Below are 21043 nucleotides of genomic sequence, written 5' to 3' on the forward strand. Positions count from 1 at the left end.
TGGAAAGGATTAATGTAAAAAAGATTTAGAGATCTGTTTCTAAAGCTACAGGGTTTAAAATAAAAAAAATAAAATAAAATGAGTGACAATACTTGATGTTTCTTGAGAGATAAATTTAATAATAATAATAATAAAAAAAGAAAGCCACAGGCCTGTAAATTTTATTTGTAAAAAGCATTTCTATTTTTATACAAAATTTTTACTGCCTCAGAAATAATGGAAGTTATTTATTGCCTATTGTTAACTTATTGGATACCTAAAGAGCAGCTCTCTATGCTAGCTAGATCCTTTGAAGTAGTCTCTAGAGTAATTGTGCCAAGAATGGGCGCTTTTTCACTGTTGAACCCTACACCCTTTACAGTTCATGCTTTTATCCTCTTGTTTGTATTTGTCTGGTTATTTTGTTCGTAGTTTCCATTACCTAGTTTAAAGTTCAGTTGTCTGACCTTTTTTTTCCCCCTCCCCATACCTTTCTGTTACATTTGTAGAAACTGGTTCTTTCCTCTCTTTTCTCCCCAAAGAGGAATCCATTCTCTCTGACTCCTTTCAGATGGATTCTTTTGGGGTTCCATTGTGCTCTTGTTGACAATATTGTAAGTTAATGCAAATTATGTGAACGGCTCATAGACTCTACTGATAAAAGATTTGCATTAGTTTTCTCCTGCACCCATAAAAGTGATTTTGTTTGTGCTGCATAGATTCTATGTAACTTTTTTTCCTCTTCCTTGTTTTTTCCCTAGACATCTCCATGCCCGTTAGCCCATCGTTTGCCTAGCATGTCCCTGTGGCGTCTCAAAAAAAAAAAAAAGTTTCATCGTCCCGTCATTGTTTCTGATGTCTTTCTGACCTCACATCATATTTGGTTCTCCTACTGACCTTTGATCTAGTTTGACCTTTGAAATTTGCATGTGACCTCATCTAGCTATGAATTCTGGGAAGTCAATGTGAAAAAACATTGCTGCATTCATGCAAGACTGAAATTTATTATTAGATAAATTAATGATAGGATTTAAAAACAACCTGTGGCAAAATGTTTTTTCTTTCTTTCCTTTTTTTGGTTTTCTTTTTTCCTTTGGGTTTTTTCGTTTGGGTTTTTTGGTTTTTGGTTTTTGGTTTTTTTCATTTCGTAAAAAAAAAATAAAAAAAAAACCAGACTTGAAAGTATTATACAGGGATTGGCATTCTGCCTGGTCACTGGTGACAATAGCAATATGTGTCCAGAGGCACAGAATGTTGGTTTCTAACAGACTACTTCCAAAACAGTTTGAGAAATAAAACTGTCTGATTTTAAGTCTCTAGAGGTCTGTAATAGTTTTTACATTTTTCAGGCAGTGTAAAGTTTTTTGATAAGGCCATTTTAGGTGGCTCACTTTCTCATTAAAGTATATATATAGAACCACTTTTTGTAGATTAGTATAAGAAAATATTTACCCTGTTTTAGGGCAAATGCTACCTACTTGTGTCACCTTTTGCTGAACTGACTCACAGTTAGACAATCCATGGTTTAATGCACATGAAATTACCTATATTTTATACTGTTTCAATGTACAGAAGAAAGGTTACTGTAAAATGTGTTACGTTGGTGCTTCTGTGAATTAAGTTGTGGTTTCATCATGAGTCTTATGGTCTTAAGTGTTCTATGTTTATAAAAGACGAGTTTAAAATTGGTTTACTTGAACAACAAGAACAAAAACAAGATTCAAAAAAACAAAAAAAAAACACAAAAAAAAAGTTGTTTGCTTAAAAAAAATGAATTTCATGTGAAAAATGAAAAAATATTCCAGAATAAGTTTGTGTTGGCTTGTGACGCATTGATGTCATTTTTTTATTGTGAACAATTTAGATGTGTTTGTGTTCAGCAAAATGTGATCGGTTTTTCTTTTAAAGAAAAAAAAAATCAGTGAAACTATAGTGCCAAATTCCAAAGGTACTTTCTTCCTAGAGCTTCAGTGTGTTTCTTGTGTGAAGTAATTTGATAACATGGGTATTTTATTATGTGTTTTGTATAAATCCCTAATATTTAAAGAAAAAAGAGGTTAAAAAGTTTGTTAACTTGCTATCCTGTGGTCTTGTTGCCTGAAATTGTTATTGTTTGTTATTTCTCTTTGATGTTTTTTGTAAAACATTGTATAAGTGCCCATGTTTCACTTTTTTAACCACTCTGCACACATCAATGCTGTGAAAGCAAACCTCACTATGTATTTTCTTCATATTGTATGGAAACCTCTAAGGTGAGAAAGTTTTGAACTTTTAACCCTTTCCACCCAGAGCTGTCTTGAGTGTTAATACCTTTTATACATTCACCATTTTGCTGTTTATTTTTATATATATATCTATATCTATAAATATATATATACTTAGTTTTTTGTGGTTTATTTAATACATGGTTGAAATCAGAACAATGCACAGGGCAGATCTGAAGGACAAAAATATTTTACTGCTGTCTAAATTTCTTCTGTATCTATAACTAAAATTATTTAAAACCGTAATTAACTTGTGGTTTTCCTTTTTAGATTTTGGGGATTTTGTCTTTTCTTAAAGAGCTTTTAATATGCTGCTGGAATATGCTATTCAGTATTAATAAAAGAAAAGAAAAAGAAAACAATTCTTTAATTATCTATTGTGTGAGCCACTCCCAGACAGGAGTGGTAAATCCACCATTTGAAAACCTTGAGGAGAAAAAAAAAATAATATTTTTGTAATTTAAATAAATGAACTTTTGCTTAAATCAGATGCACTAGATCTTCCTGGGTGAAAATTCAGTGTGCACTGCAGTTAAACTACTTTTTATGGATAAAGTTTACATACACTGTAATGTTTGGTGTTATCTGCCATTATTTGTAACGGCAATATATTGGCTTACTCCTGCAGACACTCGTATAGAGAGGAGTAACTTTACTCGTGCAAGTAGTCCATGGGAATATATTGGTGACTGATGTGGGTGTTTGCTGGAGGAAGCTCTGTGTAAGGAACCAGAAAAGAGATGCTGGTAGCCCTTTTCACTGCCTTGTAAGTCTGATTAGATTGCATTTCTACCGCACAAGTTGTGACCAACAACCAAATTTGGGTTTTTTGCTACCAGTATAGAGAATTCATTGCCAATCCAATGCGTGTGAGCAGCAGTACCTGCTACTGATGATAAAGTGCCATACCTTCTTCCACTTCCCATTTCTATCTGATCATATTCGAAGCCGCCTAAAATTAAAAACAAAGCCCTATATGAACATCATCAGCTGGTGCACTCTTGTCTCTCATCCCCAACTTAAATGCTTCTTTATGTAGAGCCCTGGGATGGAAAGGATTAGCCTCTAGTGATGCAAAAAAGTTTCCTTCTTAGAGCACATGCACTTATAAATAAATGATCTATACTTTTCTCACATGTTTTTACTACTGCTGGGGCCTTCCTACACCCTTTGAGGGCTATTTTGTACTACTTGCAGCAATTTTGCATACTCAAAGTATCATCTCACATACGTTATATTATATATATGTACATATATATATATAATATGAGATCATCATTTGGATTGTTTAGACTGCTTCACTAATTTTTCTCATTGTACCCACCGTATAAATTTCCAAAGCTTTTTTAGATGCCCTAGTGTGTCCTGCGGGTTTACCAGTCCAGTTCAAGCGGTGATGCCTTTGGTCCTCAGGCAGTGTAACTCGGTATCGGGCTGCCCCGAATTACGCTACACGGGACATTGGCTTAGCAGTGGGAGAGGAGGAATGTTTCTGTACTTCCAGGCAACTGAGATGGGTCATTGCTGAGAAAAGTGTCCATCTTGAAATAAAATTTAAAAAAAAATAAATCGAGTGCAAAAACAAAAACCCAAACATACACCTCCTTGAAGACAAATTATCTACCAGTTCTCCTTCAAAACATTGAAAGGAAAAAGCTGCAAGGGTGCAAGGGCCTAATAAGAGAGGAAGAAAAACAAGGGAAATTGCTTTACAAAATTCTAATCAAAAGACTAGACTAGTTGTTTTTTCAAACAAATTAGCTAATTGCGATGAAATGGCAGTCCTCAAAGGAGTAACAAGTTCATCTTTCTTTCACCATAGGGGTTACAGTTCCTTGGCTTGTGCTACTCTGGAATCATTTTACTGTTTCTGTTTTTATTATCTTAAGTGCTAATTAACAAAAGGAAAAAAATATCCTGTAGTTTCATTACCTTTTTGGATAATGTCATACAAAAAAAAAAAAAAACAAACCTATGTATTTGTGTTTTTTTTGTGCTGTGAGAATTGTTGTTTGTAGATTAATAATACTATCATTTTGTTTAGAATTACAAACTAGTTTTTAAGTATTGTCTGAGAAAAGCCAAAGTTAATGCAATCTAGTGGAAACTGTAAGACCATTTGAGTATTGTTTCTGTTTTATTGATGCATTTGGATTTTGTTGTTTGATGGAATTTGAGCCAAAAAAAAAAAGAACAAAAAAAAAAGAAAAAAAAAGCAGGCTTTCCTATTTCTACAACTTGATTGTACTTATGCATTTTGTACCAGTGGAATTTTTTATACTGGAGATTAAAAAACAAATGGAAATTTTTGTGGCTTACTCTCGTGGGCCCCCTCGATCATGACTGATTTTCAAGTTTGATTTCTGGATGGTAGAAAGAGAGTTGGTTTTGTTTAGAGAATTCAAAACTTTGGCTTGATTTCTTTTTTTCCCTTTGCTTATATTTAGTGTTTAGAATTTTGTCTTAACAAAAGCGGTAAGTTTCACTTTTTATTCTGTATCGTGCAGTTACACAATAAGGTAATTAGAATTAGGAGTACTCGGTCACTTTGCGTGGATAAATGTATTAGTTAAAACGTTAGGGGTTTGCTTTTTTGCTGTTTAGATCAGAGTTTTTTCTGATTCTTCTGTCCTCATTGTGAACATAACCGTGTAGTTGAAACAGTCAGACTTATTTTTGTAACGTATGTTATTGTGTGATGCAGTTTTTTGCTTCTGTCTCCAATATTAAACCATTTTCCTAATACTTGTCTCTCTACTTTGTGTGTTGTATTGTTGGTGGTCATTCTGTGTTGGTAATACATCTACACACCTCACTGTTTCACGTGCCTGTTTTTTTTTTTCTCTATTTGTTGGTTGTGTACAAAAGATACAGTCGATTCCACCTAAGTGAATATCTGATTGGGGGGCAAAAGAGGATTTGTACATTTTAGACATGTTATGGTTTCTTTGATTTTCATTTTTTTTCTCTCTTCCTCCCCCTAGTCACGCCTTATCACTTGGATAATCTGTCTGAGCAGGAAGCATTTTAAATGAGTTTCCTGCAAAGTCCTATTGAAGGTAGCTTTTGTTAGCCTTCTAACTGCAAAAGCTTCTGCACACAAACACACAGAAGCCACCTGAAAAGATTTTTTTTTTTTTTTTTTTTTGCTGTGACATTTCAGTCAATCTGGAAAATGTGGATTATGGAGATCAATTCTTCCTAGTTGTTAAGAAAAAAAAATAATAATACTCTGCCGCTACTTCGCAGAAGCATATGAAACATTCAAGAAAAGGAGGATATAGCCTTGGGATTTCTTCCAAACTGCACAGTAATCTGATGGCATATGGTGTTAGTCAAACTCTCCTTAGAAACTAATCACATCTTAACTAGGGCTGTGAGAGCCTGCAGAAGCCTACCAGGTGATCGAGCTTGTTATGTGCAGTTATACATATAATAATTAAAAAAATAAAATAAAATCCAAGTGAGCACAGGAAGACTTTCTATTAAAGCCAGTGGAATTAAAAAAAAAAAAAAGGGGCAAAATAAATGACGGAAAAAAGATCCCCTGTTGTTCAAATGGGTGATATTTTTGCTGTGGGCTTACAAAGCAGATCATTCTCAGCATTGGCTAATAGTATTACACAAATCTCAAAAGGGACAAAAGAAATACCATAGCACTTTTTTTCTCATTATTTTTTGCAGTTGGCTTTTAGCTTTTTTTATTTCCTATAATTTTTTCCTCCTCACAAGAATCTCTCTGCTCTCCCCCAACTGGTGTCTACCATGATGAAATAAAAGCTGCAAAAGAAAAATCTATGTTGTTCTGGTTTACAAAAAGTCTCTCTTCTCTCCTCTGTTTGATCACAGATACAAACCTTACAATTTGGAGAGGGGGGGGGGGAACAAAACCAACCAAACCAAACCCAAGGAGGAGAGAGAAGCACTGCCGAGTGCTCTCTGGAATTCAAGCCATACGCCCCCGTCCCGTTCCTTTGTCCCACTTTCTGTGATGCTCAGGAATCGAAGACCACTTAAAAGTGCTCTTATGAGACCCAAATGACACTCTTCCCTCTTGTCTCCTCTCCCCTGGTCTTTCTGGCACTCTGGCTTTGGCTCACACACACAAACACACACACACCCTCAAGTAACGTCTTACGAGGTCATGGCGCACTGGGTGTTTCCGTGTGGTGTCAGCAGTGATGTTGGCTCCTGCGTTTGGAAGAGTTTTGAAATTTTCTGGTGGCTCATGAGTTGGCCTGGTTGTTATCACTCAATAGATTTTTTTAAAAATATTTTTTTTTGCTTTTTTCACTTCTCCATTTCCATGAAAGGCAAGTAAGTGATGAGTCTGGAGTCCCACACAAGCTCAAATGGCATCTTGCAGGGTCTGCTGTCAGAGGTCAGGGGTCCAAGCAACTCTTAAGTTTAATCTAAAAGCACAGAAGCCTGTAGTGGACAGCCCAGGCAGGAAAGCAGAAACCGATGGTCAGACTATATCCTGGGTCTCTTACACCTCTAGAGTTTATGATCCCAATTTGGATAATTTTGACACCAGTGGATTCAGTTGAGTAAGTCTTGACTTGCATGAATGATAAATCAGAATTGGTCTCTGGATTTTTTAGGTTGCTGTGAATGTGTTCTTTTTTTTTTTTCTTTCTTTTTTTCTCCAAAACTTGGTCTTAGGAAAGAAACTAGAGCTTTGTGAAGGGTCTTTTCTTCCAAACTGAAAAAAAAAAGACTTACACTGCAGTTGGGTTTCTTTTAAATACTCAGGGCTGAAAGATACAGGGTTTTCTTTCTTTTTTTTTTTTTTTATTTCAACAATGGGGAAAAATGAGTTCCTTAAAGCAATGCAGCTGAACAGTTTGTCCTGCTTAAATGCATGCTTTTAATTTCAATTATGTAAGGCACCTTGCAGTGTTAGCAAAATGTCTCTTTGTTAGCTATATGTGTATCGCCATGGGAAATTACCAAACTGTCACAAGACTTGCTGATTAAAGAATAGCCTGCCAGAGTGTGTGTGCCTTTGCCTAGTGTGACTCTTAGGTATTAGGCTAAGGAAAACAGTTTAACAAAATGTAGTGTGAATCATTCCTGATAAGTGAATAAAGCATTGTGACCAAGCAATCAGATTATTCACTTATCAGGAATCGACTGTACTGATAGTTTGCCTGATTGTTTTTGTTCCTCATCTCTGTTGTAGTTTCACTACTTTGCTGTGTTCTGTTTTTTTCTCTCATGCTCTTAGCAAAATCACTGGGAATATCCCTTCGTGTGATCATGAAACATGCTACTGAGTAACAAATAAAAGAAAAAAATTTAAAATATAAAAATGATATCTTAACAAAATCTATGCACTTGCTATCAGGAACACAATACTGGATGTGTCTTATATATATTGAACTATAATAGTATTCGATTTCTTAAATAAAGCTTAAGAAAGGATTCTGTTGTCTGTAAAATTTTATGAGCATTAAATGGAAAAAAAAAAAAAACAAACGTGTTTCTAGGGTTGGGCGCTTTTTGTTATACGAAATCTTACTGGGTACACGGTCTTTAACCATGCCCAGGCAAATGTTATAGAATTCGCTTGATATTTCATTAATAACGGAGACCTTGAAAATTAGGCTTGCTGAAGCGTGTGGGGAGAAAAAGTCTTACCATTCAGTGACTCGCAGCAAAAGATACTAAAATGAAGAAATTTCTACCTTTTTCTGTATTGCAAAAGCAAACGTGCCTGCTTTTGCACTAAAACTAAGAAATAGCTAAAATATGTGAATCAGAAAATGTAATGAAACAATACTATATTTCTTCCACAAACAATACTATACTTCTTTTTGGTATGTGACTTTTTTTCCTCCTGATTCTAGATAGGTTTAGAATAAAAAATGAAACCCCATATGCTCAAAATCACAGATTCAACACTCGAGGTCAGAGCATCTTTTAGCGGAAGGTGTGTGGCTTACTGTACGTATCTTGTATCTGAGCCTTCTCTTAGGAAAACATTTCCACACCGAAACCCATGAATTAAATGGGAGTCGAATAGCTAAAACTGTTGAGTACACTGAAAAATTTATTCCTTCGATGGCTGTACATCTGCCACAAAATTGTAGGTTTCGAACAATCAGATTTTTATGGAAATACCCGTACTACTTGTATTTAGCAAACTTTCAATAATGTCAGCCTTTGGCAGAAAGATCCAGGAGAGTGGTGGGGGTTGCTTTCTTTTTTTTCTTTTGAACTGCATTACTGCCTCACTTTTCATATGCCATTATATTATCTGAAAACAAAACAAAAAAAAAATTAAATTGTAGAACTCTATCTGCTGCTTGTATCATTGTCCTCTATTCATACATATTTCACAAATGTTATTGAGCTCAGCATCCAGTGGCCAGGTTTGTTAGACTTATAAGCCTGAAATACTGCTCCCCCAGAGAGGCCACGGAGAGGATTGACCTTGGTGGGCAGCAGGATGGTCCTGTCCATCCCGCATCTGCACAGAGCTCGGGGGGGACCCAGCCCTGATTTTCAGGGGCTGCTGACGTAACACAAATATTAAGTAATAGCAATGATTATCTCATATTTGTATTCCCTCTGATTTTCCTCATTAGCAGGCTTTCTTTTTTTCCATTAAAGGGAGCTGGAAAGTTGCAGTCATTTTATGAATCATTCACCCCGGTTGATAACCTAATTGTTTTACATGAATGCTAATATTTCCCTCTCATACATTTATATCTATCAGCTAAATCAGCAGTAAAGTAAACTCTTCTGGGATACATTCCTATATCAATTAGCAAGGATTTATGCTCCAAAGCACCATTAACATTAATGGGAGTGTGCTCTTTAGCATAAACAATTGGCGATAGGTCTGGTGGACTTTATTTCATAAACAAAGAAGCATTTGAATCTTAGAGAGTTGTTTCCTGAGGATGGTACTTCAGGGAGTGATGTCCCAGCCTCCCCGGGCTGCTCTGGGGACGTCTCACTTACAGGACGTGCATAAATTGTTGAGTTCCCAGCAAAAGGAGACAGCATCTGTTTGGAAAGTGGGCTAACTTCCCGTACAAAGTTTTGATGGCTTTTTCCCTCCTGAAAAACCTGCCTGAGAAGACACCAGGCAAAATTTTCAGCATTATCTCGCATCCCTCTGACCGATACCTTGAAAATTTTACTCTTGGCTTACCCATGTTGCGTGGTGCCACAGCGTGGAGACCACAGAGGTGTTGGAGGGAGGGATTTTGGAAAGCGGCAGAAGACCAGAGATGAAGTCCTGTGGGAAAGCAAGTAGTGGGTTTATGAGCTCCCTGAACTGTAGGTTTCACAGCTCCATGCCTTCGAGCAGTGAGTTAGAGGGGACGAGTACATCACCAAGTCTCACCTTTCACATGTAGGACAACTTAGTTTTCCCCCTCACCCCATGCTTGATCGAGTCAAAAAATGTGTAACTAAAAGGTTTCAGTCTTCATCCAAAGCCACTGGGAGTTGGATTGAAAGTCCACCACTTCCTAGAAGTGCACCATCGCCTGAATCCCTGCCTGTGCTCCTGCAGATGCTTTCTCTGTTGGTTCTGCCTCTGCTCAGTTCTGCTACGTTAAAGAGCCCTCTTGTACCTACCATTTTCCCCCCAAAGGCACTCATAAGCAGGTCTCAAATTGCTTTGCATCCTGTTTTTTTTAATAAAATAAATGTATCATGCTCTGGAAGCATCTACATACAATAGTGGGTTTTTTTGGTCCTTGAATAATTTTTGCGGTTTATTTCCACAACCTTTTTTTTTTCTTTTTTTTTTTTTCCTGACATCCTTTCTAAATTTGGGGTACCAAAGCCATATGCATTATTTCAACATCAAGTCTAGCGATGCAACATGCAGAAATTAAAAATTTCATCCCTACTTTGCACCTCTGCATTACATAGTCAGGGATTGCATCAGTCCTTGCGAAGAATAACACGCAAAAGCCACCAAACACCATATTGGCAGAATTATCTTGGGTTGCTTCTTTAGTATGCCTAAATCCCTCTCAGATGTGTTGTGCTCCAGGTTCCTGCGTGTGTGGTCTGCTTGCCTGTTCTTAGACTTGAAAGCTTGCTTACAACCATACTAAGAGCGCTTTTGTATAATTCCTAGTCCTCTTCATTATTTTCCAATGTTATCAGCAGTTTTAATATTTACTTCCAAGTCGTTAGTGAAAATATTCGATAGCATTCAGACCTATTACTGATCCCTGCAGAACCCCTCTAAAAAAAATACTCTCCTACAGTGATTCCCCTTTGACAGCTTCTTTGTTGACATGTCAGCCAGTTCTTAATCCATTTTTTGTGCCTTGTATTGATAGGGTAGAATGCTAATTTTTTTAATCAGGATCTGCTGCGCTGTCAAACATACAAAAGTAAGAGTATATTCCGTCTTTGCAATTACTTTTATCAGCCAAAACCTACAATCACATCAAAGAATGAAATCAAGTTTGACAACCTTTCCTCCCTAAAGGGCATGTTGATTGGCATTGATTGTTTACCTCTTCTTTAATGTCTTCTACCCCTTTATACCCATATCAGTATTTCCATTATTTTGCCAAAGTAATGTCAAACTAGCCTACCACGAGCTGGGTCATCCTGCTTGTCTTTTATGAATGTGAGCATGAGAACGGCACGTTCCCCATTGTCTGGGGTGCTCCTGGTGTGCTTGAAGAGTCCTAAAGGTTCGTTATCAATGGTTCAGAGCTCTCTGTCCCATTCTCAGTCCAAGGTACCTGGGGCTACCTGCTTGGAAATATTGGATCTTTAATGGCAATGGTAGCTAAGTAGACTGTTACAGGCTTGGACCAGAAACCATTTTATCCTTTTCCTGACATGTAGATATGTGAAAGAAGAGAATTTTTGACATTTCCTCTTTTTCTGCATCATGACTAACAGTTTTCCCATCTCCATAAGCCTAAGTTCAATGGTAAAATGAACATACTTAAAGAAATTTTTGCAGTTGTCCTGCCCTTCTCACCCAGGTGGAGTTGACAATGTAGTGGGGAACCATGGGATAATGCATATTTATTTATGTCGATAGGAAGCATGGGTGAAGGTAAAACACTTTTTCATTCAGTCATCCTCCTCTGTCTAGGTACAGTTGCTTCTCATTGATGCACATGTGTGCACAAAGCCCTGTGCCTTTGACAGTGGAGAAGCGTCAGTATCACCCAGGGAGTGGGGGATACGTGGATGCACAGGACCTATTAGAGAAGAGAGGTCATTTGGAAATCAGAAGAAACCTAAGTCAGTCAAACTGACCTGACACCCGTGTCATTGCAGATAAAAATGGATAAGCAGCAGCAATAATAGAGGAAGGCAATGTGCTGTTTTATGCAACAGCATAGGCACAAGTGCTCTTTGTGATAGTCCATAGTCCACAGTGATACCATATAGGTCCCTGATCAGGTCTCCTGGGAGTAGACCATAAAGGTGCTGAGATACCAATGTATCTGCTCAACCTCAACCCCAACCCAGCACCCCTCAAAGCAGACACATACTGCTGCTTAACCCTGTAGACATCTCTGGTAGTCAGGGTAACATAAATGCATCCTGGAGATAATTATTCCCACCTGAAGCAGTACACCTAAGACCAAGGAGTGGAGGAGCTGTCTGGAGGTGTTGCTGACTTTCCATTGGCTGTAAGAGGAGAACAGGAGCAGAATTCAGTTTTCTTAGTAGAGACACCAAGTATTGTTTCCAGTGCCTGTGAATACCCTGCTTAACCACTAGCTGCAACCACTGCAACAGAAGGGCGCAGGTCTCCTCTAGGTCCTTTGTCATATCTGCCAGCCCCATGTGGGTGACTCAGACTACTCTAGGTGTCTCAGATGGCACTAGGCACCTCTGTTTAGGCAATTCAGTCAAGCCCTGGATGACTTAGCCAACTCAGAGACCCAGGTTGAGGTGTTTCCAGGTGCACCAAGAGTCTTAGCTCCCATGTTGGGCAACAGTGAACTAGTCAGCAGAGTTACTCTGCTTGCCCTGAAGTAGGCAAGTACGGCTCAACCCGTTTGCCAGATGTAGGCATGTAGTGCTGTTTGAGATGTCCTAGAGTCTCCGAAACATCCATGAAGGCCTTGTAGGCATGATGCAGGATGAATAGGACATTTGTGACCTCCAACGTGGGAAATCCTAGACCATTTCAAGGGCTCTGAATAGCATAAGCATATGAGTCTGGTGCATCCAGATACCTGGCGAAGGATCTTAGAAGGATGAGACTGTGAGCTGAATTCCAGTTTAAGGCCTTTATTCACTTTTCTAAACCTGGGCCATGTTAGATACTCCAGGGCAACTCAAATGGCATTGATGCCTGCCTTTATAAAAAAAAAAAAAAACTGAGCTCTAGGGGTCTAATTTGTAGATTGCTGACGGTGAAATTCAGTGAATCCTATTGTTAACAAATGAGCCCCAGGTGACATCCCACAGGCCCTAAGTGGGAATTGTGCCGAAAAAAACACCGACTGCAACGGGACTGCTGTCTAGGGGATAGGTGTATGCAGACTATCCCTACGACAGAACAGCCAGACCCCCAAGGAGTTGTACTTACATGATCTATAGAGCAGCTCTGGCATTAGTTTCATCCTATTCAACTTTTGGCACTGAGGATCCCTAGGAAATGATTGCTTACCTTTCTTGTGGATGTGGCCAAAGTATCACATAATTTGTGCCACACCAACCTTGGTCTCTGATCCTGGTGTAATCATGCCACACACTGGAACACCACCACCACCACCACCACACACACACACACACACACCCCACCCCTCCAGATCCTGCATCCTCCTGCTCAAAAGAATAATAAAATAAAAAGCAGGAATCTTCACAGCCTCTCTGAGCAATTTGTTGCACTAGTTGACTATCCTCATGGTGCAGATGTTTTTCCTGATATCCAGCCTGAAACTCTCTTGTTGCAACTTATGCCCCTTGCCTCTCACACCCTGCCATATGCCACTGCAAAAAGCCCTGCAAAAACTTCTTGATTAGTTCGTCATAGATATCAGGGGAGGGCGGTGCTGTTAGGTGCCCCCGAAGCTGTCTCTGCTCCAGGCTGAACAAGCCCAGCTCCATCAGCCTCTGCTGGTAGGAAAGTGCTCCAGGCTGCCCAACCATGCTGGTGGTCCTCCACTGAACTCCCTCCAGTTTGTCCATTACTTTTCTGTACTGGAGGTACCAAAAATTGGATGCAGTACCCGGATGTGGTATAACGTGTCTTTGAAGCGGCAGTGGTGGGGGAAGATAATCACTTCCCTCATTGTCCTGGCTCTGCTGCTGTTCATGCAGCCTAGGATGTTGGCTTGCTTTGCTGCCAGGGCACACTGCTGGCTTGTGGTCACCTCCCACCAGGATCCACCCAGGTCCTTTTCAGCAGAGCTTCTCCCCAGCCTGTCCATCCTCAGCCTTTATCACTGCAAGCACCTCTTCCTTCCAGGGTGTAGGTCTCTGCATTTGTCCTTCTTGAATTTCACAAAGTTCCTGATGGCCCTTTCCTCCAGCCTGTCGAGGCCGCTCTGAATGGAGCCCTGCTCTTGGTCATCCCCCCATCAATTTGGTGTCATCTGCAAACTTGACGGGATGGGATATGAAGTGGTGTGAAATATGGATGTTGCACTTGCACTTGCCTTGGCTTGCACTCGTCCTTCTATAGGTGGCTGAACCTAATGCAAGTCCACGCTGAGGAGATAGATAGCACATTACAGTATCATCTCACCCACTCCTCTCTCCTCTTACTTTCATGACAAAATGAGAATAAATTAAAAACCAAGGAAACTCCAGAAGGTGCTAACAAAGGAAACAGAGGTTGTTCTCTAGCAGGCACATTGTAACTAGTCACACAGCAGTCTCAGAGCACACCCTGGGAGGCAGGACCGGGATTTCTGCTCACCACCATGCTGTGAAGCACACTCTTGGGCAATGCTTTCACTGGTCCAAGCAGCTACTAATGCTTATGTATGCCCTCAGTAGTGACAAAGCCAAAGCTATGGCTGCAGCACTTCCAGGATGGCCAAGATCCTTGTGCTTGCAGGTGACAGGAATCCATTCACCCACCCATTTCCTTGTTAACCAGGAGCCAGTCTACTGCCAGCAGCCAAAGACATTTTTCCTTTCCACAGGCATGAGCACAACTTATGGCACAAGGTTTAGGGTCTCCTGCTCTCCTGTTTTCATCCCACTTTTTTTGCAGCTCACCTTTGTCCCCACGCTCTCAGCAAACCTCAGGTTTCGAGCAATCTTGTGGGTAGGGTAAGGGAAAATAACACCACCACCACTCAGTTAAGGACTGAGAACACGCTGACTAGAAAGACACGAAGACCTTGACCAGCATATGTGCAGGGAGAGGAAGAGGTCACGAAGGGCCATTTCTCCTCCCCTTCCCGCATCCCAGGTTCCTGTCTCAAACTATGGCCATACACAGAAAGAGGAGAAACAAGCCCAGCAAATGAGGTTGCATAGGCAGGTCTGCTTTCAGTTATTTTTTTTTTTTTTTTGCAAATACCATCTGCCAAGCCAGTGGATCCCATGGTCATCTTCATGGGCCTTACACAGTCAAGTGCTACCACAAATTTCCACGTGAGATGCCCCACTTCCCTCTCTCCTTCCAAGCACCTTCTTCATGACTGAGGATGTTTGCTTACTAGACAGCTCTCATTTGTGCCAAATTATATTTCCAATAAAAAGAAAACCCTAGCACTGTCCCATCCCGGCCCACGTGCCTTCCTTTTAGTGTTCCTGCTACCTCACAAGTGAGTTATAGCTGCATGCAACTTCTGAACAACAGCAGTGGGGCTGTGGGGTGGATGGGGAGGTGTAAGCATTTTCACAACTACTGAAATTGTACCTATGCTTATGCCACAGCCTGACGGTTTATATCTTCAACATCTCAGGAAAATGGCTTGTCACTGGGTCAGAATGTAATTTCTTTACTGTAAATCACCTCCGTGTGCCTGGTGCAGGAGCAGATGCCAGCCATAAATTTACTCTCAGTGGAACAGAGCTCCTGGATGAGAGGTCATGTTGCCAGGTGTGAACAAATAAAAAGTGCACGACCCGTGGAAACAACACCAAGCAGCTGGACTGTAACTTTGCATGGAGGGCAAACAGGTTTAACAGGCGGCATTCACAGTGTCCCCTTCTCCTCCAGCCTCATTTTCTTCAGCTCATTTAGCCTTACTGTTTTCTATGAACAGTTAGCCATCTCCCTGCTCGCTGACTACCCTCTCTTCCTTGGCAAAGTACAGGAATGTTTCTTACCTACAGCCCCCAGGGCTGTGGAGTTCAACCCAGGGGACTGGTGCCAAATTGCCTCCTTAGACATAAGAGCTTTTGTGTGGCCAGCCCTTGAGCTCAGTTAACCAAGGTGTTTGGTTGTTTTAGCATCCCTGTACACCTATTGGGAAAGCTAGAGGGATATCGCCAGATGTGGGTCAGGCCTTAGCTTGACCTATTATTATCTGAAGAAACCGCTTGTTCTCCGCTGAAGGACAGTGAGGAAGAGATCCTGGTGCAGAGACCTGACTTTAGCATCCCGGTTGGGCGGTCAGCTCGTGGTAGCTGGACACAGTGCACTGGGGTGTGCCTTCTGCCAGGAAGGAGCCCTTGCACTCTAGGAATGCATTTCTGGGCTTGCCTAGAAATTTGAGATCTTCAGCCTTCAAGGTCTAAGGAAACAAAATACACAGAAAAACAAAACAAAACAAAACAAACCTCCTTCAAAATAGATTTTGTGCAGCAAAATCCACCCATGCCCTTGGGAAAGCGAGTTTGTGAGGAGCATTACTATTGGTGCTGGAAGCTCTCTTGAGTCCTGCTTCTGCATATATGCAGAACTGCCTTCCCTGAGCAGCTTTCACCTGCCGAAGGCTTGCAGGGCATCTAAGTGGTTGCAGGGCTTGTGTTCATGGTGCACTCACCACCGCTCCCTTTTTACGTTTGGTTGTCCAGCCATGCCTGGGGAACTGCCTGCACGCTGCTGCTGTCTTGGACTGACAGGCATCAAAGGATACCTTCTTCTTCTGAGCAGAGCTCTTCAAGGCCTCATGAGGAACTGTGTTTTGCCTTCATTACTATGCAAAACTAAGCAGCATGAATCAGCCATGGGGCACTGCAGCGCTCCTGTATCCCTTTTACTCTTACCAGCAGCTTGGATTTTATTCTTGGAGCATTGTTCTTTCCCCATTCCTCGCTTCTCAACTGGTCCGCTCTCATCCAGTTCCCATTCCTTTTCTTCCTATGAGTATTTCTTGTTCTCTGCTCTGTATTCAACAAGCGTTTGAAATGAATGAAGGAGGTGATTAATTATTTAGGATTGTACAAGGGAATATAACTAGGTGCAGTGGGAAGGAATTAAGCAAGTGAGACATAAAGGCTGAAGATCAGGAAAATATTTCCTTAAAGTGAAATGTAATAGGGGGCAAGTCTGCCTCTGGGGCAGCACGGGAAGTTTCTCCTCCCATGGGATTTAAGACTGCAAAGAGCAGAAAATGATCTTTAAGAGTAATCCTTCTGGGACAATGTTAGCTAGCCCAAAAGACTGAATTTGTCTCTCCCTTCTAGCACAATGGTGGGACACAGTGTGTGAGAAAGCACTGAAACGAGAACACAAAGAGATTTATTCATGCTGCAAACTTAAAATGCAGTGGGCAACTTCCCTTCAGTGCAAACAACTCTTTTTATAACCTGTTGGAAGATATTTTTTATATATCCTTATTACTCAAGTAATTAATTTTCAACAATGAATGTGAGAGGACACTACATTAGCACAGCAGGTAAATTTGGGACTGAAAAGAAAGTGCACTAGCCCTTAAAATGAGAGTTATTTGTGAAGACTACATCTAAGATTTCTAATAGTACTGAGCAATATCAGGGTTTTCTGCTTTCATTTGCTGTGCTGTCTCCTTTCATTACAGAATGTCCTAGCACGAACCTATCTGCCACGCTCTTGAATCCTTTTATCTCTCATTAACTCTACTTTTTTTTTTTCATTGATCACTTCCTTCTCATGCAAAGACTTGATATGTTCAACCTTCATAATCTTCCTACTTTGCAGTTGTGGGTCTGTAATTACAGGCTGTTTGAGGGCTCACCTAACAATAAATCAAGTTGCACTAATTGAACAAAACCTTGTTCAAAAACCTTCTCACTGAAGTGATCATTTTGCCCTTTTGAGAAAATTTTATAGCTCAGAAATAGCACACAAACTTGTTGCTTACGTGAAGTCTCAGGATTATTTTGCCAATTCACAAAGCTCATTCTGGCTGCAGACGAAGTGGTACCTTCAGCTGAGCTAGGCTGCGGGCTGTGCGCAACCCAAGGAAACTGCAAGTGGCCAAATGTTGGCTTGGCTGAAGCCCATCGTTAGTGGACACTTTTGTCACATACAACAGCGTGACATTTTAGTGCTACAGACATCCATTCCAGCCTGTCTGAGGGCATTGCAACTTAGCTGGTTCACTGAAAGGGCTAAAATTTTGCTGCCTCTTAATAACTTCATTAGCTGTGTTCAATGCTTACAATACATCTATGGGACACAACGCCGTCTGTGGAGCAATTCCCACTCTAGTGCTGAATTAGTTACCCCGAGCCCTTGAAGCTGCTGGAGCATTGTGTTCCTCTTGACCTAATTAGCAAGGCAGAGTGCAAGATCATCTCACGCGGCAAAGTCAACACGCCTGATCCACTTGTGTGCTTTGTGTGTAGCACACATAGTCTGCGGATGGTGGCTCCTACGCACATGGGTCTTACGAGTTCATAGCGACCGAGCCATGTGCCGACATTGGTGCAACCATCAGACATTCGGCCAAGCGGAGGCTCGTGTATGGCAAGACCTGGTGACAGGGACTCGCAGGTCTTGAAGCTTTTTGGGTGCCTGATGGCTGTGTGAGTCGACGGGAGATACCTGCTAGCACTGAACCTCCAATCTACATTGGCTTGCAGAGCAGTACTGGCTAATAATTAATGCTTTATAACTTGCTGGTAACACCAAAACGATTTATCTTTGTTTTCCCTCAACTATCACATTGCAGGGGACTCCTGTCAATGCATGTTCTTCTCTTTTCTCTAATTTACTGCTGTTGAGGTGAGGGCTGCCTGGTATCCCCAGGCAGAGGCTGTGTCTTCAAACCTTCTAGTGCTCCAAAGAGCTGACAGTGAATTCAGATTCCCACAAACATAGGCTGAGGAAGCAAAAAAAAATAATTTAACACCGATTTTACAGTACAGGATCCTGATGCTTCAGAACTGTTCACAGGAAAAGCCCCAAGTGAGGAGGGGGGAATGCAGAAGTAACACAAAGGGGGAGGTTTCTCATCACTTTTCATTCCTCCTGGAGGATATTAGCTGCATATTGATGCCAAACAATATTGTGCATGTTCTTTACTTTGGCACAATACCTCCTGCCTTGCTTTTTATCTGATCTCCTGGATAAATTAGTCGACTCATCTTCCAGATCCTCAGCTGAAAATTCTCAGTGTACCGGTAAGCAAAACAAAGCTTGTGCATGTCCCAGTGGTTTCAGATTCCTTCCCTCTCATTTAATTAGTTCTTGTAGTAGTTAATGGCCACCAAGTCTGCTCTCTATCTCTCCCTGTGGGTTATGAAAGTCTCATTTACAAATGATCTCAGGAGGCATCAGGTAGAAGAGGAGGGCTTTGCCTCTCTAGCCCTCAACATTTTATTTATATTTTTGCTGAATCTTCATTTCCAGGCTAAATGTTGCAGCAAACTGACACCAGTGGAGGATAACCAAGTCAGTTTTTCCTGCACACTGCTGTTTTTTGAGGAAAAATTTGAGACTGTTAGGACACATCACCCAAGTATTTAGTATTGGGTCCAGGTTTCCCATCTCTAACAAGCTCCTCTTTGACCACTGCAATGTGCAGCACAGGCTGTTGAATATAGAGGGACTTGTGACCAACCTGGTCTTGAACAAACAGCTATAAGCTTCAGCAACTACCCATATGCCCTAGTGTCCCCACAGATGTCTGAATGACATTTTCCTTCACAGAATATCAAGGAATAATGATGGGCAAATCTGTGCATCCCTGCAAAAGCTTCTTATTGATGGTTGGTAAGTAAACTTGAGGAGAAATGATTACGTGCCTTGGATTAAAGAAGAGAAGCATTGGCAGGACCTTGGAAAGCCGAGACTTCATCCATATAACATTTCAATGAACAAAGTCGTGCCAGGGGAAAGAAGAGGGAGAAGGTTAGCAATAAAAAACAGCAGCTTTCAATTGCATTAAAAAAAAAAAGAAAAAGTAGATTCTGAGAAAATGTTTAAATGTCTTCTTACAGTGAAAAACCTGAAATGAGTCTTTCCCATCTGTTTTTTTCACATTTCTAAATAAGCGTATGATTATTTTTTAATGTTTTCTCCATAGGGTGTTAAAGTGTTACTAAGTGACGCTGGTTCCTGAGCCTCTATTTTTAAGACCCCACCACGATTGCTTTGCAGCAAAGATGTGCCAAGGCTTGCATTTGACTCTGTAGTGCTCAAAGACTTCATGTTCTCATTATCACTATGGCAACTATTAATCATTCGTTTGTTGTAACATGATAAATACATGCCCTCAACTAGAAAGCATGTTATAAATCACTGGAGTACCCTCAGAGCTGCTCTGCACAGCACTAAGTCACCCAAAGGAAAGCACAAGTACAGCAGCGAGTTATGTGAAAGTGTTGCAGCAAACCTTGTGATTTGGGTCATCAGAAGAACAAGGTAATCAAGTTCTCAGTTAGGCGTTTGATTTCTCAAAACAGTAAATGCTCATGGTGTAAAGCATTTACTCTAAAGGTGCTGGAGCGTGTCCAGAGAAGGGCAACGAGGCTGGTGAGGGGTCTGGAGAACAAGTCTTATGAGGAGCGGCTGAGGGAACTGGGGTTGTTTAGCCTGGAGAAGAGGAGGCTGAGGGGAGACCTCATCGCTCTCTACAACTACCTGAAAGGAGGTTGTAGTGAGGTGGGTGTCGGTCTCTTCTCCCAAGTAACAAGCGATAGGACGAGAGGAAATGGCCTCAAGTTGCGGCAGGGGAGGTTTAGATTGGATGTGAGGAAAAATTTCTTTACTGAAAGAGTGGTGAAACATTGGACCAGGCTGCCCAGGGAAGTGGTTGAGTCCCCATCCCTGGAGGTATTTAAAAGACGTGTAGATGAGGCACTGAGGGACATGGTTTAGTGGGCATGGTGGTGTTGGGTCGACGGTTGGACTCGATGATCTTCGAGGTCTTTTCCAACCTCAATGATTCTATGATTCTATGATTCTAAGCTTAGAAGTGTGCTAGTCATGCATGTCTGCCATGCAGTGGGAGATGGCATGGTGACCCACCACATTACCCCCAAGGAGCTGGATCCACCATACAAGGATGAAATTTCAGGTCTTGAAGACAGTACAGGCGCATCTGCAAGGATCTCCATTCTCCAAAACAAAGCTGATAAGCTTTTTCTTGGGCACAGAGCTATACTGACATGGCTACATTCTATAATCTTGGAGCTAACATGAGGGTATCTCCATTGTGCTACACAGCATGAGTACATCCTTTATACGGTTACAAGCCAAGAGCCAGCATAAGACATCCTCTGCTCTCCTCCCTCCTTTTTCTAGTCTCTGTAGGCTCTTTCTAGTCACCAGTACCAATCACAAGAAATGCTTGAAGACAACATCTGCTAAGAAATTTAAGCAGCCACATTAGCACCAAGCAAGACTCAAAAGTAGCTCTCTTGGCCATACTACTACATTGTTGGGCATAGCAAAGTCTCCCCATTTCACTTCCCCTCACCAAGAGTAGTTGAGGCAGACTGCCTTATAC

General features: G+C 40.9%; 1 protein-coding gene across 12 annotated transcripts in view; it reads left to right on the top strand.

Annotated features, from left to right (window-relative positions):
- Positions 1 to 8546, top strand: part of CELF2 (CUGBP Elav-like family member 2) — a 572845-nt gene extending 564299 nt beyond the window's left edge. For all 12 annotated transcript variants that reach the window (XM_076351732.1, XM_076351031.1, XM_076350779.1 and 9 more), the window contains one exon: positions 741 to 8546. The gene's annotated coding sequence lies outside the window, so the exon portion shown is untranslated. The remainder of the gene's footprint in view (positions 1 to 740) is intronic.
- The last annotated feature ends 12497 nt before the right edge of the window (positions 8547 to 21043 follow it).

This window comes from Aptenodytes patagonicus, chromosome 1, assembly GCF_965638725.1.
Source record: "Aptenodytes patagonicus chromosome 1, bAptPat1.pri.cur, whole genome shotgun sequence".
NCBI classification, from domain to species: Eukaryota; Metazoa; Chordata; class Aves; order Sphenisciformes; family Spheniscidae; genus Aptenodytes; species Aptenodytes patagonicus.